Source organism: Mastomys coucha, unplaced genomic scaffold, assembly GCF_008632895.1.
Source record: "Mastomys coucha isolate ucsf_1 unplaced genomic scaffold, UCSF_Mcou_1 pScaffold8, whole genome shotgun sequence".
NCBI classification, from domain to species: Eukaryota; Metazoa; Chordata; class Mammalia; order Rodentia; family Muridae; genus Mastomys; species Mastomys coucha.
The window spans coordinates 44,245,944-44,261,131 of NW_022196914.1; the positions used below are offsets into that span (position 1 = coordinate 44,245,944).

General features: G+C 36.9%; 1 long non-coding RNA gene across 2 annotated transcripts in view; it reads right to left on the reverse strand.

Annotated features, from left to right (window-relative positions):
• Positions 1–1,793: 1,793 nt before the first annotated feature.
• Positions 1,794–15,188, reverse strand: part of LOC116083120 — a 51,795-nt gene continuing 38,400 nt past the window's right edge. The window contains exons 1-3 of one of the 2 annotated variants that reach the window (XR_004115594.1): positions 14,249–14,263; positions 3,413–3,558; positions 1,794–2,084 (exon numbers count right to left, since the gene is read on the reverse strand). This is a non-coding gene — a long non-coding RNA (uncharacterized LOC116083120). Of the gene's footprint in view, positions 2,085–3,412; positions 3,559–14,248; positions 14,264–15,188 lie in introns of those variants that run through there. The other variant, XR_004115593.1, reaches the window with a different exon arrangement.

The window sequence follows — 15,188 nt, forward strand, 5'->3', positions numbered from 1 at the left end:
CAGAATTCCTTCCTAATCTAAGCACCTTCACCAAGTAGTGGAAGTATGGCCTTGCAGCAGTTGCTCGGATTCTCCCTCTGGACATACCTCAAAGACTGCCTTGTCTTTGACACCTTCCTTCTCTGCCCCTTAAACCCATCCCTTTTAACCTACAAAACCTAAGATGTTAGATCCAAGGCTCAGCAATCTCATCCAGAAAGTAGCCCTAGCCTGGTCTTGTCCTCCCCATGCCCATCCTCAATGCAGGGAAGACCTGATTCCCTCCACAGGATCCACATTTTAAGAACCAGCACCTCTCATCCCATCTTGGTGCCCTGAATATGACTTCTCTCTTAAAGTAGACAAAGTCAAGCATCCCTATGCAGAGTGAGAGCTGGCCAAATACACTTGCCTTGACACTTCTTAGAAACCACACACCAATGAACCTTAGTACAGCAGGGATATAAATTGGGTCTGGGATTTTAGTCAGTCTTTTCATGTTTTGAAACCTCTATCTACTGATTTCCATTGCCAAATGGAATTTCATAATATCATGTGAACTTGATCCAAAAAAACCATGAAGAGAGTTATGAGCACTATAAAGCAGCAAATAACCTATTTTAGGGTACAGCGGTACATTCAAAGTGCATGTTTTTTTCTGTTAGGAGGGCACAAAGGCTCAGGTCTAAGGAGCAGATAAGGGCAGTGTACCTTGGTCATATCATTTGTAACAATCTCTGGTTGCGTAGGCTTGGTATCCTAGCACATGTGATACATACGTATTTTGAAATTAATAGGCTAATCTAGGCTTAAGAAAGGAAGATTTAACAGTGGAAACATCAGAAGTATAAAGTGCATGGGAAAATGAACCACTGGAGGAAGCACATTGCCCAGCCAGGGAGAAGAGAAACCTGAAGGACCCAAAGTTCCCTTTTAACATAGTAATGTTCTTTAACAAACCAACTACTACTTGGCAATTTTAGTTGGAGATAATTCTAAATGAGAGCTTTATGGTATTTTTCCCCTGCTTCTTTTTCTAATTTTTCCCATTTATCATCTTTTAAAGGATTCTATAATAATGTTTTATGTTAAAAAATAGTTTTCTTTCTATAATAGAGTAAAATGGGGGTCCTATATAAAAGATCCTACAGTGTGAAATATTAGAAAATAACTTAAGCAAATAATTGACATAGTCATTTTAATTGCCACCTTGCTATTTCTGACCTACTTTACTTGGCTGTTTTTATGAAGCCTCATTCTCTAACATACAGGAGAAAGTTAGATTTAGAATGGATGTAAGACAATGTTGATACCTCTTTCTGTTTTGTTAAATGGACTGTATTTCTTTACAAACAAATCAAGCTAGCCAAAGTCATTGTGGATATGGTTTTCCTAACAGCAAGTTTATATTAAATTAGCTTTAATAAAGAAGAAAAGCAATTTTTCTATCAGTATCGTTCCCTGTAGAGTATCTCTCTCAAGGCAGTCTTAAGTTCTGCAGCACTACTATTACATACAATCCAACTAAATGAAGCAGAAGTTCCTCTTTTAAGATTAAAAGTAAACCTGAGCTCTTTTAGACCCTGCATGGGGGTGGGGGGGCTTGAACCATAACTTTATATTTCCAATAGCATGCTTTGCCTGCAAGCTCTTCGCTACAGATTGGTCACTGTGAGTCACCTCAACTAATCAAAAAAAAAAAAAATGATACAGGATTCCTCTGTGATGACAAGTTCCCAACTGCACAGAGACCATTTGTAAAATACAGAAAGGTCTACATAAAGCAATTTAGAATTGTAAAGTGCTTGCCATTATCAGGTATGCAGAAAGAGGTTTTATTCATGGATAATAGTGATAATAATAAACAAATCATGACAATCAAACCTAGAGAAGGCAGTATTCTGTCACATGTAGAGACAGACACAATGTATGTGTGGCCCTGACATAACTGAAGTGTAAATACTCTCAATAGATTTATTTAATCACCTCCCTCACACGATAGTCCACATAAAGATGGAAGACCAGTTCTCCGGAGACTAAATATTCATTCTGATCTTCAATGTTCTGCTCACACCGAGGTTTCCATGTATGCAGATTGCAGAAACCTGTACACAAAGCAAGAAATTAAACCAAGTCATCAGAAGCCTGTAACACATGTGCTAACAAAGGCCATCATATGAACACACTTCATGCTGTTATTTGGGGGTAATTGTTAGATTGGTGGCTTGTAAACTGATTGCCTTTATCTTCCTTGAGCATGGCTGCTAAGAAATGTAGTCATTATTGTTCTTAAACTCACATCTAGCTTTATATTTTTACTTACATTAGTCTTCATTTGGGCCATGTAGTATCCTTGTAAACATTCCAAAGTCAGTTTTTGCTCATTTTGTTGTGTTTTCTTGGTAAAACCTTTGACTATGACAGGCTAAAGGCATAGAAGAAAGCAGGAGAGCAGGTAAACCTTGGACTTTGGGGTACCTCCTCACTAAACCTTGGACTTTGGGGTACCTCCTCACTAAACCTTGGACTTTGGGGTACCTCCTCACTAAACCTTGGACTTTGGGGTACCTCCTCACTAAACCTTGGACTTTGGGGTACCTCCTCACTAAACCTTGGACTTTGGGGTACCTCCTCACTAAACCTTGGACTTTGGGGTACCTCCTCACTAAACCTTGGACTTTGGGGTACCTCCTCACTAGTTTTACTGTCGACTTGCTATAATCAATAGACCTGTGTGTGGGGAAGGGGGGTTCTCAGCTGAGGGATTATTCAGATCAGATTAGCTTGTGGCCACATGTGGAGGGGACTGTCTTGAGTGCTGATTGGCTTGTGAAGGCCAGCCCATCTCACTACGTGTAGTGTCACATATGAAACTGGACCTGAGCTGTATAAGAAAGGTGGGTGAGCGAAGCCAGTGAGTGAGTTAGTAAGCAGCATTCGTGTGGAACTTCTCTTTCAAGTTCTGCTTTAATGTCTTCCTCTGACTCCTCTCAATAATTACCTACAAATTGCCTGACTTCTCAGAGCCTAAGTGTCATCTAGAAGGAAAGAGCAGAAGCATATACCTAGCAGGAAGAAGCAATCAACTAACTCTAGCTTCTTACTAATACTTCTGTCAATGCATGAATTCTGGGTTTATGTTCTCTGAAGAAAAATATAGGCATTTACCAAATGTAAAAGCGTGTTTGTATGCGCATGCATGAGTGTGCACACACACACATACACACACACACACACACACACACAAACTATTTTCTTGTTTGTCAAAATTATGATATGCAGAAAATAATGGAAATGCATGTAGGAACTGAATAATTTTCTGAAGGCAGTTTGGGTACCTAAGAGGGTTTCATTCCAGAGTCCCCCGCCTCCTCTTGCTGAATTCCTCAGCCTGTCTCTTACAATAGTCTTTGCCAGGGTACACAGGACTCACCAATGACCTATTGCAGACAGTTAATCCAGAGCAGAGTGAGCAGGTCTCACAGTACAAGCAATGACTTGTTCTCAACTCTTTAAAGTTCATAATTCAGTCTTACTGTCATTTCTTTCCGCTTGCCGGTGCTTTTATGAAGGGTAAAGCTGAACAGAAAGAAAACCAGAGTCATTAACTGCTTGAAAGTTTAATGTGCTACCAAACCAGAATTAGATGTGATAATGAAATTTCCACTGCTGAAAGCAGACTTTGCTTGCTGATGTATGTAGTGAGAAGGTGGTCTCATAACCAATGAAAATTTTAAAAAAAAAATGCTTAAGTTTTTTTTTCAATTTCTCATTCAAGTTTTTGTCTAAAATGGCTGAACATGAGCTTTTAAAAAATGTAGTAAAATTTCTTGTTTCTTAAAAAAATAAAAAAAAACATTGTAAATATATAGATGTCAATCAAATCCCTTTACATCTAGAGACATTCTGGAGCGGCAGATACAGTTTAACACTTCACAATGTTATGCTTTATTCATCTATGTTAATGGAGCACTCTAAATCCTCACTGTCCCTTCCACTGGCCTAATCACAATCCTAAATCCAATGCTCAAGGTATAGCTAACAAAAATTCCAAACATTTTAACTACAGAGGGTCCCTATTTTGATGGTTGATTTTACAATTTTCCAGTTTTACCAAGAAAGCATCCTGTGAACTTCAACCTTCCCTCAGGCTAGCCTTCAGCAGCAGAACTGCGGTCCTGGCTGGCCAAGTAACCATGGGTGTGAAGAACCTCTACTCTACAAAGCACTGTTGTTAAGCAAGATAGAATGTTCAGTGAGATAGTATATCAAATACATTTCCAACTTATTGTCAACTTAAAGTACATATCCATAACTATTTGGGGATGTAATCCTATTATACATCAAGGAATATCAACACTTCAGCTTCTGTCTCTATGCTTAATATTTATTGTCAGATGGATCATGTATTATTCTTCAAGTACAACACAATCTGTCTGCCTTTTTTGTCTTTGAATATACCACTATCTTGCCCTACAGTTCTCAAGCAGAGCTGCTTCAACTTACTTCCTGCCTTTAGGTATCAACTGTGTCTTTCTTCCCACTACTTCCACCCAGGGACCTGTTATATATCCCCATCTGTTGAAATTACATTCATTTAAAATTGAGCTAACATACCCCTTTCAAGAAAAGTTTCTTTCATGCCCACCCCAAAGTGACCTGATATCTTACTCCTCTACATCCAACTGTTTGGGATGTATATAAATCCAGCTGGTTTACATCTTGTATATTAATTCTCATCCTGTAACACATAGTAGGATTTCATTTACTATGCGATCAATGACTCTGGGTAATATTGCACTTTCATTTACATCCAGCCTTCTCCTCTTCCTGGGTTTATAAGCTTCTTACTCATCAAAGGGAGGGGTGCAAGGTGGATGCTTATTAATCTTCATAACATTTCATTATCTAATAGACTCACTGCATATAATGTAGACTTGATAAGTATTTCCTGAATTGCATGATTAAACTGGGTCAGTCAGACTCAGCTAGAAGTACCTCAGTATTGCTTTCAGATTTATCAGGAGCAATGCTAGTGATGCAAAAGGCAATTGCCTTTGCTGAATCATAGCTGCATTTATATCACAGCAAGCTTTGGAAGGTACCACCTTTTGAATTAAATACAAAAACAATAGCCTTCTTGTATGTTATATTTTACATTCTCCTGGCTTCTTTCAGGCATGAGGACATATCTGTAAGGTGTTGACCTAAATTTCTGCTGACCTAATTTCCTTGTTGCAAAAGGATTTCGGTGCAGCCTGTCCCCACTGCGGAAAGGTTTTGTTCTACATCACTGTCAAATTTCAATGACAAATGGAATGAACTTTGTTAGTCCTTTTGAGAATTCAGAATATCTCAGGATATTCCCTTTTAATGTCTAAGAGGATTTCAGTGATTTGTCCTGCTGGCTTCAGAGTGTAAAGGGGGCTCCCTGTTTCCCAGGCATTTACTCTAGGCTGTCAAGCATGTCCCATGGAAGCACTAGACACTTCCTACAAACATTTTTACTGTATAGGAGATTGCTAATGAAATGGAGAAGAACACAAGTGGTAAATGGAATTACTGGGCTCTTAGGTAAGGGATGGAACTGTTTTCAGCACTAATGGATTCAGCTTTGAGTCTGGTCCTCTGTATTTTGAAACAAACAGAAAATAACTTCTCATATGATTGAAAATCTTTTTTTCTCCCAATGGTACATATACCAAATCTATTTTCCAATATACTCTTACATGCTAATTGTATTTATTTGTGCTTGAGAAGAGCCACGATAATGGAAAAATTAGCCCAAATAATTCAGTAAATATAAAAGCTATGCACCTCTAGACAGGAATCTAACAACAACAACAACAATTCCTTCCCTTGAATATTTAAAAAAATGAAAGATTAAGACTGTTTTCACAGATGTCTACACAGACTTCTTTCTATTAATGTTAGAATCATGTGTTTACATGCAGTCTTGATATGAGATATGTTAGTTTTGAGATTCAGAATTTTAATACCTTTCAGTGATATGGTAAAAGTGGCTTCAGCTGTTTAAAATTACTAGAATTCTCTTGTGTTTGATCACAAATTATAGCTCAACAATGTTATTCCAGTATTTCCATTGGAAGCAGTTCTCTTGGAAAACCTGAAAATACCACACCCTGTCAGTCAGAGATGTGGTCAGCAAAGTGTAGGGGACTTTGACAAAAGCAACTGTCATAGCAATTTAGACTGAACTTAAGTTGTAATATGAAATAATTCTAACAGAGTGAAGAAATCTGGCAAGGAAAAGTAAAAGCTATTCTCAAGAGAGAAGAGATATATAAAAATCAACTGCAGGTCAAATGAGAAGTGGTGATTTATTTTTAATAAGAATAAGATTAGACAAAAATCAATAAAGAAAAAACCTTTTGAACAAATCAAAAATTTTTGGATATATTTCTGAAAAGCATCCTGGATGTTTAAAAAAAAAAAGTAGATAATACACATGAGTAACCAGGTAATGTAAAGAGAAAAAGAGCCAAATAAAAGTCCTTCATCACCAAGAAGTTGTTGGGGACAGAAACTGATCCATGTAATGACTCTAACTGGTAAACACACACCAATGCATTGCTGTACCATGACCAGATAAAATAACGGCCAGAGGGACTGATCATTTAGAATTGAGTACCTTATAGTAGTATGGTGTGTCATATTAAACCAAAAGCAGAGAGGAGAAGCACATTGTAAGAGAAGAAGGATAAACAAAGGAAGAAGAAAGGGGGAAAGGAGCATAAAGAGCAGAGAAAGAAGAAAGTGTAAGAGACAAAGGTCATGTGGCTAGTTCTTTAGCTGGGTGGCTGATATCCCTACCTACAACAGAAGAGACATTCCCTAATAGAGTTTGTCAGAATCTCTAGAGATATTTATATCCAAATGAAATCAAAGAATCCAGTATGAAATCAAAGGTCATTCACATTCCAAATGATTTGCTTTGGAGAAGAAATAGCAGATATCTATGGGTTACAAATACAACGAAGATACTCTCTTATAAAGCAAGAGTGGAAAAACTATTGCCTCAGTAAGAAATAGTCTTAGTACACAATGGCCCGAGGTGGTTTACATGCATACTAGAAATTTTGTGTGGCTCTCTGGAATCTCTTTGATATCCCCTTATTAAGGGGTCCATATGACCTCTATCTTGATTCATACAAGAGACAGTAAAGCTTTCAAGATTCAAGTCAACTGAAAAAGAGACACCACGTGTCCTCATGTATCCATCCTCTGTGAAGAAATTTAAGGTCCTTTCTTCCTATGAGATACAGCTTTCCATACTTTCAGAAAGTATTTGAGGAACAAATAGCCTTTGGCTGTCAGGGTCTACTGACTCAGCATTCTGCCCCAGGAACATCACTCTCATTCTGTGGCAACATACACCTGTTGCTCCAAGGTCTCTTGGTCAAACACAAGGAAAGGAAAGCAACTTCTAAAATCCATTTTGACTTTATCAGGAGCAAAGATGACAACTGAAGCAAAAGCAAGGTCAAATCTAGCTTTTCATAAAGTTGCTTGAGCCCGTTTCTGTTCAGGCAAACTCCTTGTTGAACCTCTGCTTTCAGAAGCCGCAATAGATTGAACAATCAGTGTGTTTGAAAACCCAATCATTCCCACAAGGATTTGTGAAGTGTTGGACGTCTGGCATATGGGTGTTCTGAATAAAAGGATTTTGCCAGGAGTTTTAAGATCAGAGATCCACAATTAATTCTGACTGCTTGGATCAATAAAGATTGTTTTCCTTTGAAACAGAGCACCCGTAAAGTTATGTAATTTGAGGTATAGGAAAATCATTGCCGAGCAAGCAAAGAGTGCTTTGTGCCCACAGAATCCATTTGGCAATAGTTTCAGCATGAAAAGTAAGACCATTATTTTGATGGGACAAATGCATTTGAAAACCATGAAAGATTATATCAGTGAAAATTTCTTTTTGAATAGAATGCATTTATGTTCAGCACGAACTCACTCAGGTGTAGTACTAATCACTGCAGAAATATATCACTGCAGAAATATAGTTCAGTATGAGCTCTTTCCTAAAGAAAAAGCTCGTGTAAGAAGTTGGGTTATTTCATCTAATGCAGCTGCTACTTGGTCTGCAGAAGCAGGAATGTGGCTGATGACAAGGTAGAATGGAACGTGACACCTCTGCTGGCAACCAGCCAAGAATACAGACTGTTTTAGCCAGTCTGTGGTGTGTGATCCATTTCTTAATTGTTGATAACATATAATTAGGACAATCTTAGCCTCACTTAATGAATGCAGTAAGCTAAACTGCAGTGCTGGAGTATACTTGGAGAGATTCTGTTAGTCTTGGAGCACATAACTGCAGAGTAACATTTTATAAACAGTACAAAATGGAATCTTCCCTTTACAAACTATTGGCCTGGAATTATGGCCAACATCCTAACCCACACTATAAATTCTGTGCACTGTATAAATGTCAACTGATACTCATGGACAATGTGCCCAAAATAAATTTTCCCTTTGAAGATTTTAAAGGTAAGATTTATGTAAAGAAATTTGGCACATGTTTTAAAATGACAGATTATGTGCTCTGCTAATCAGTTATCAACCTGATTTATTCTGAGGGGGGCTCCTTTCTCAAATGGTCCGCACTCAATATAATGGACTATCTTGTTTTATTTTAATGCAAATATTTCCTTCAGAATAATATATTAATCATTGTCTTTTCATTAAAATAGATGACTTGCACTTATTTTTCATACCCATATTACTTAGAATTAAATTTTTTAAAAAAATTATTATAAAGGATACTAACATCTTTATGTAGGCCATAAGTAATTTCAACTGAAGTTTTCATGTTTCTTATCAAAGATTAATTATTTTAGAAGGGGAAAATCCTAACAATCTATGAAATAACCAAAGAAATTCAAATTTTTGTTAAATACACTCTAGCTTTTAACTAGAATAAATCAATAAAACAAAACCTTGCTTAAGGGGGAGTAATATTTGTTCATAGCATGCACACTTTCCCTGATGTTTTCATCGGTTTTTGTCTTTAAATTTGTTCTAATGCTATCAGAATCAATTTTTAGTTTCAGTCATCCCAAAGGAGTTGTCTTGAGTGAAGCTCCTATCTGCAAGTTGTAAGGAAGAATCAGTTCGCATAGCTGTTACTATGGTGCTCACATATCTGAAGAAAATTTTAGTGGAAATAAAATTCCAAAGCACTAAATTTAGAGGTATTTCATTTCCTAGTAAGAGGCATAAAAATAGTAGTACTAGATACAATTTGAATTGCAAGGGGAAGATATTTATTCCTCCATGATGTTCAAATGTACACATTCTACAAAGCCAGTTTCTTTCCACAGTCCTAGAGACATATTAAAAATCATGTTACCATGATTACATACAGTGAGGCCTCTGAAGGACAGAGCAAAGAATAGAGAGCTTCGTTTTCAGCTGGCTGTTGTTTTCACACAGAGATACTAACAGAGGAAAGAAATGGCTAGTTGAGTTATACTATTATATACTAATATAGTTACACTATTAACTGTTTTACATACATGTATATATATATACATATATACAAACTACAAGCATATGCAATGTAATAGTTAAACTAATATGTACTAAGAAGAAAGCAGCAGTGCTATGCATTTGTGATAGGATGCTAAGTTGTTTGTTCTCTCACAAAGGCAGGGAGAGACAGAGTACCTCATTGCCATCCTGGTATGGTGACTACAAATTTCAGGTATAAACTCTATTTTTCACTAAAAAGAATAATAATTTTCTGTGCAAAAAGCAGCCGAATTCCATTTTCCAAAGGTAGATATAATAAAAAGCTCTAGAAATTAGGACAAAATATATTTCCTAAATTAAAATTACTCCTACACATTAAATATAATTTAAATATGCTTTTGCCCACTATTCAAAATCATGCCAAATTCCTCAAGTCAAACTGCTTCCCAGAAGTACCACCTAAGTGTCTGCTGGAAGAAGAAGGTCTTAAAATTATATTTAAATTTTATTTCATTTAATGCTTTCTGTGATTAAGCCACAAAAAAAGAAAGAGTTTACAATAGCTTTTCACATTTCATTTCATCTGAATTTCTAGGTTTTTAACCAAGGAGAGAAATTTTTAACTTTCACAAATCACAACTAAATCTGTTAGCAATCTCTAACTTCTATGGCTGAGTCACATAAATACCAACGATTGGCAATAAGAAGGTGTTCCAGTTTTCTCTACATTATCCATACATTTGCAAAGAAGGTTTGGGACTCTCTGCTCTGTGCCCACAGGAGAGAAAGGGGAGAGTGGCTTTTATCTGTTCTATAACTGTCAAGTAAAGCTCCAGTCTCTAATTTCAAATGCACACTTTTCACTAACAGGAACACATGTGCTCATGATTTCAGAGACTGTTTTAGAAAATGTGGTCATTATATGGCATTCTTTTTATCATGAATTTTGGATTTGGGAGAAATTTTGGCTCAAAATTTAAGAAGCATAGCAAGCCTTCGTGAGACTTAGTGGTGGCACTAGCATGGTAGAACAGCAATCTCTTGTCTTTACATTGAGGTCTAACCCAGGACTTGCAATTAATTATCCATTTGTACCAAAAAGCAATATCCTCTCACACACCATGGTTGTATAGGTATATTTTTATTTTGTCATATGTTAATTTTCATTTCTGTTCAAAAGGGCCCTTTAGAGCATCTGAAATCTAACTGGAAAAGAAGTATAAAGAGGTGAATTCGTTTGCTATCAAGTAAAACAGAAAACCAGAGAATTTGAGAAATAAAATTTACTAATGCTTTTTCTTTTACAAAACAATTAGGAAACAGTCTCTTTAAAATGCCAGTTTAAACTGCACAGGAACACTGCACTGCAAATGTCACAGTTTGGTTAATTCATTATTTATTGATAAAAAGTGTTTGCCTGATTTTTGTCTGTAATTATTTCTCCTTTTTTACAGACTGGATACTAAATATAATCTACTAGTTTTTATCCACTTTTAGTTCCCAGCAAACCCAGTTTCCGACCTTTGCTACTTGCTAGACAACGTGTATTAAGAGTGATTCTCATGTTAACCTCACCAGGAGATAGAGTACAAACTGCACATTCAGCTGCACACTTACAGACTTTGAACTATACAGGGAGGGTTAATTCACATATACTAAACCATCGTATCTCAAAACATTCCCTAAATCATATTTCATTTTGCTAAGGCCAATACAGAAATCTTACTGTCCTAGATCAGGAAAAGATAAGCATTTGGCTCAAAAGTAAGGCCTTGTGGAGAATAAACAGATTTGCTAAATGCTTTCAGAACCTACTTTCTATTACACACACTAATCCCTGATAACTTAGCCATCCACCTCTCATTTATAAAGCAGTGTCCCTTCTACCTATGAGTTCTCTAGGTCACCTAGTTGTTCAAACATCATGGGGGTCTTATTACAGAGTCAGAGAAGCCATTCTGGATTGGGCATTTTGAGACTGTGTCTCAGTACCCTGCTCTCCTTTTTCTCTTTTCTCTTCTGAGTGGTTCAGTGGGGAGAGGTCCAAAAGAAGTAGAAACTCAACTTCTGTATCTGAATTCAGAAGGAAACCAGCTAGAACTACCTACACAGCATGCAGTGACTTTTCTTGGATTCAGTGTGGCATAGATGAAAACAAGGAGTTTCCACAGCACCCTGCTCTTAGTCCCAAGGAGAGCTGAGGAGGCAGCTGTGTTGAGACATGGCAAACAAAAGACCTCCGTGGAAGAGACCCAGGTTGGGCTTCCACCAGTAGCTATGGGGAAATACAGCAGAGATTGAACTTTTGTAGCCCCAACCAGGCTAATTTCCTATCGAGCAGACCAAACCAAAAGAACAGGTGTCAATCTCATATCAAGTACCTACAAACCCAGTAGACAAGGGATATCATCATGAATCCTTGAGGATCAGTAGAACTCAACACCCAGTAATGCCAGCTCTTCCCTGCCACCCTTAAATCTGTAAAATAACCAGACAGTAACTTGAAGGAGAGCCCAGAAGTGGACAGAAGGCTGAAAAATCTGGGAGACTAAGCATGTTTTCCTAAACAGACAGCATTACCTAAAAGGATGGCTTTAATTATTGAATTGGATTGAATTTTAAAATGCATGGGACTCTAAATTTATAAGAGAACCAGAATAGTTATAGACAAAATAATGGAACTGTTTTCCAGGGATATCCCAGTTGCTGTGTTCATGAAGTCAATGTTCCATAACTAACACAATGAATAAAGTTTCTGCAGTGAAAATACCCTGATCTCCCAGACAAATTTTACTCACCTGTTAGATCACTACATGGTATCTGGCTACAATTGGATGAGTTTTTGCAAAACTCAAATTTTCTACATATGATGACTGTGTTAATAAGCCAAATATCCAACTTGGTTTTCTATTTTGCTTTTTCATGCATGTATAAGGTAAAAGTATAACTTTATGTTATAATTAGGACAAAATAGTGGGCTTCATAAATGACATTTTATACCTGTTTTTATCATTGTACTTTGCCCACATGTCTGTCTTTCCTGTTACCTTCTATTCTTTCTTTGTTTCTGATGGTTGGTTGTTTGGTTAGTTTTGGTTTGGTTTGTCTGCAAATAATGATAGTATTGTCTCCAATAGTTATTTGAGGAAATATGTAAGATTGTTTAAATAAAGTTAAGGGCATTTTATAAATGGAAAACCCATCCTTACCCTTTGCATCTTCATCTTCCAAAGGCCCCCAGCTGCCAGCTGATAACATTTGGGGAGGTAAAACTTTTAGGAAGTGGGCTCTAATTGGAGGAAATAAGTTGTTGGGACTCTCCTCTTGAAGTGTATGTTGGGGCTTCTCCTGATACCACAGGTGCCATAGCTTTTCTGGAGTACAAGGTGCCCACCATGATGTTATGCCTCACCCTGTCCTCAAATGAAAACAATAGACCTGAAACTTCTGAAAGAGTGAAGAAAAATTAAACCTCCTGTGTCAGGAGAATGCTCAAGGACCAGAGTTTAGATCCCAATATGCATAAAATGAGCTGAGTGCTCTCTGCATTCCTTTAACTCCAACATTAAGTAGAGATAGAAACCTTGGGGATTGCTACTGGCCAGTGTAGCCATGAAAACAAAACAAGGAAACAAAAATAAACATGTGAGCTCCATGTTCATAGAGAGACTCTTCCTTAAAAGGAATAGACAGAAAAGGAGAGAGGATACCTAAAGCCCTTTTATGGACTACATATACCATATTCACACATGTCCACATCACAAATATCATAGCTCCACACACCAGAACCATACATACACACACACACACACACATGCACACACACAGACAGACACACAAACATATATACACACACACATCACACATACACACAAGCATACACATACACACACTACACACACACTACACACACAAAGTCCTCTTTTAAGTTGCTTTTCAATGTATTTGCTTTTCTGCTTCCCTATCTTCCTCTTTTGAGTAACTTCTATAAGAAATATGAAACAATTTAAATGCTTAACTCTATATCATGATAGATTTAAAATAAACTAGAATAAAGATGAATCAAACAGAGAAAAAGATAAATGTTAGAAGAACCCAGAATAAATCTATCTTCAGCTGAATTTTTAACTTTAAGCTTTATGTTCTACAAACAGAAAAGAAGGTACTGGCTTTGGTAGCCATTAACTCAAAAATTTAAAACCTAATAAAAACTTTATTTTTTCTTATTTAGTTTTTATTAATAAAAATAAAGAACTCTGCAATCCAACTATACTTGAAAATGAATAAGAATATGGAATCCAAAGAATTCAGTGATAGCAGCGATTACACAGTATTGGCAGCAGATAGAATGGGGATGCTCTCCTGAGCTACAGGACCCACAAGTCAAAATGGTGATCTTCTTGCCGCTCTTGCCATTCCTGAACTGAAAATGCTCCCTAGACTCCATGATGCTCATGCCTTCTCTCACCCTTACTCCATGATGCTCATGCCTTCTCTCACCTTCCCAAAGACTATATTCAGCCACTCAAACCTGACAGTGCAGATAAAAAATTGGGACCCTCATGTGCTTGGTCCAACATTTGCGATGAACAAGATGCCACAACTTGTATGCTTCATGATGAAGTTCTCAGCCTCAAATTGTTCCCCATAGATGAACCTGCCACCATGCCATTATGGCGTGTAAAGTCATCACCCTAGCATGTGAATCATGGGATAATTCTGTGAAAGGAGGAACCCTTACATCCTCATGTTTTCTCTCCAGTGTCATTACCTTTATAGTAGTGATTCTTCTTTTACTTTTCTGAAATCAGACAGAAAAAAGTGTTATCTCCAGAAAGGAACAATGGCAATACAAGGTACATGTTAATAGAGGAGGGATATTTTGTGGAGTTCCAGCACTAGACAGAGAACTATAACCAACTGATGAGTTAGTATCTCTCAAAGATGAGTTCTCTTACTGATTGTCCAGTGAGGAATACTCAGCCTTGAATCCATATAAACAGAAAAGACAAAAAACAAACTAAGCAAGTTATACATATTTTTGTATGTCATATATATATATGTATATATATACATATATATATACATATATATATGGGAAGGGCTGGAGGAAAGAAAGAAGAAAAGTGATGTGATTCAATTTCAACTAAAATATAGTTTAAAAATAACAATAAATAGTTTCCTAACCCATTTGGGAAACTGGAATAAGTTGCTTACCATCATTTTGTGATTCTCTGGGAGGCAGAGAGGAGAGAGCAGAGACAGGAGTCTGCACTGTCCCATCACATTGCTCCCTGTCCACTGTACCTCTAATCATTCTCAAGGCATTTTCACCTTGTTTTGCCAGTTTAAATTTTATTTTCTGTTACTTGCAACTGAAATATATGAACATATATATGAGAGAACACAAAAGTACGAAGGAGAGCAATTTGTACTTCCTTATGTATTTCAATCTTATGTGCAAAGTCCTTTAAATGATGTTGGTATTTAAATTGTTGAACGTTAAAATATGTGAGACCTTTTAGATCTCAGAAATACCAAATAGTACCTTCAAGGAATGGTTTTTGAGGTCTCAGCAGTGCACAACAGCATATGTCTTTACAAGAAGAAAACAAATCAGTCCTGTTCTGGTCCTATATAGTTCAGTATGTCAGTGGATAACCCATATGGTTTACAGGTGTCAGCCCCAGAAGACTTTGGGAAGAAATTAG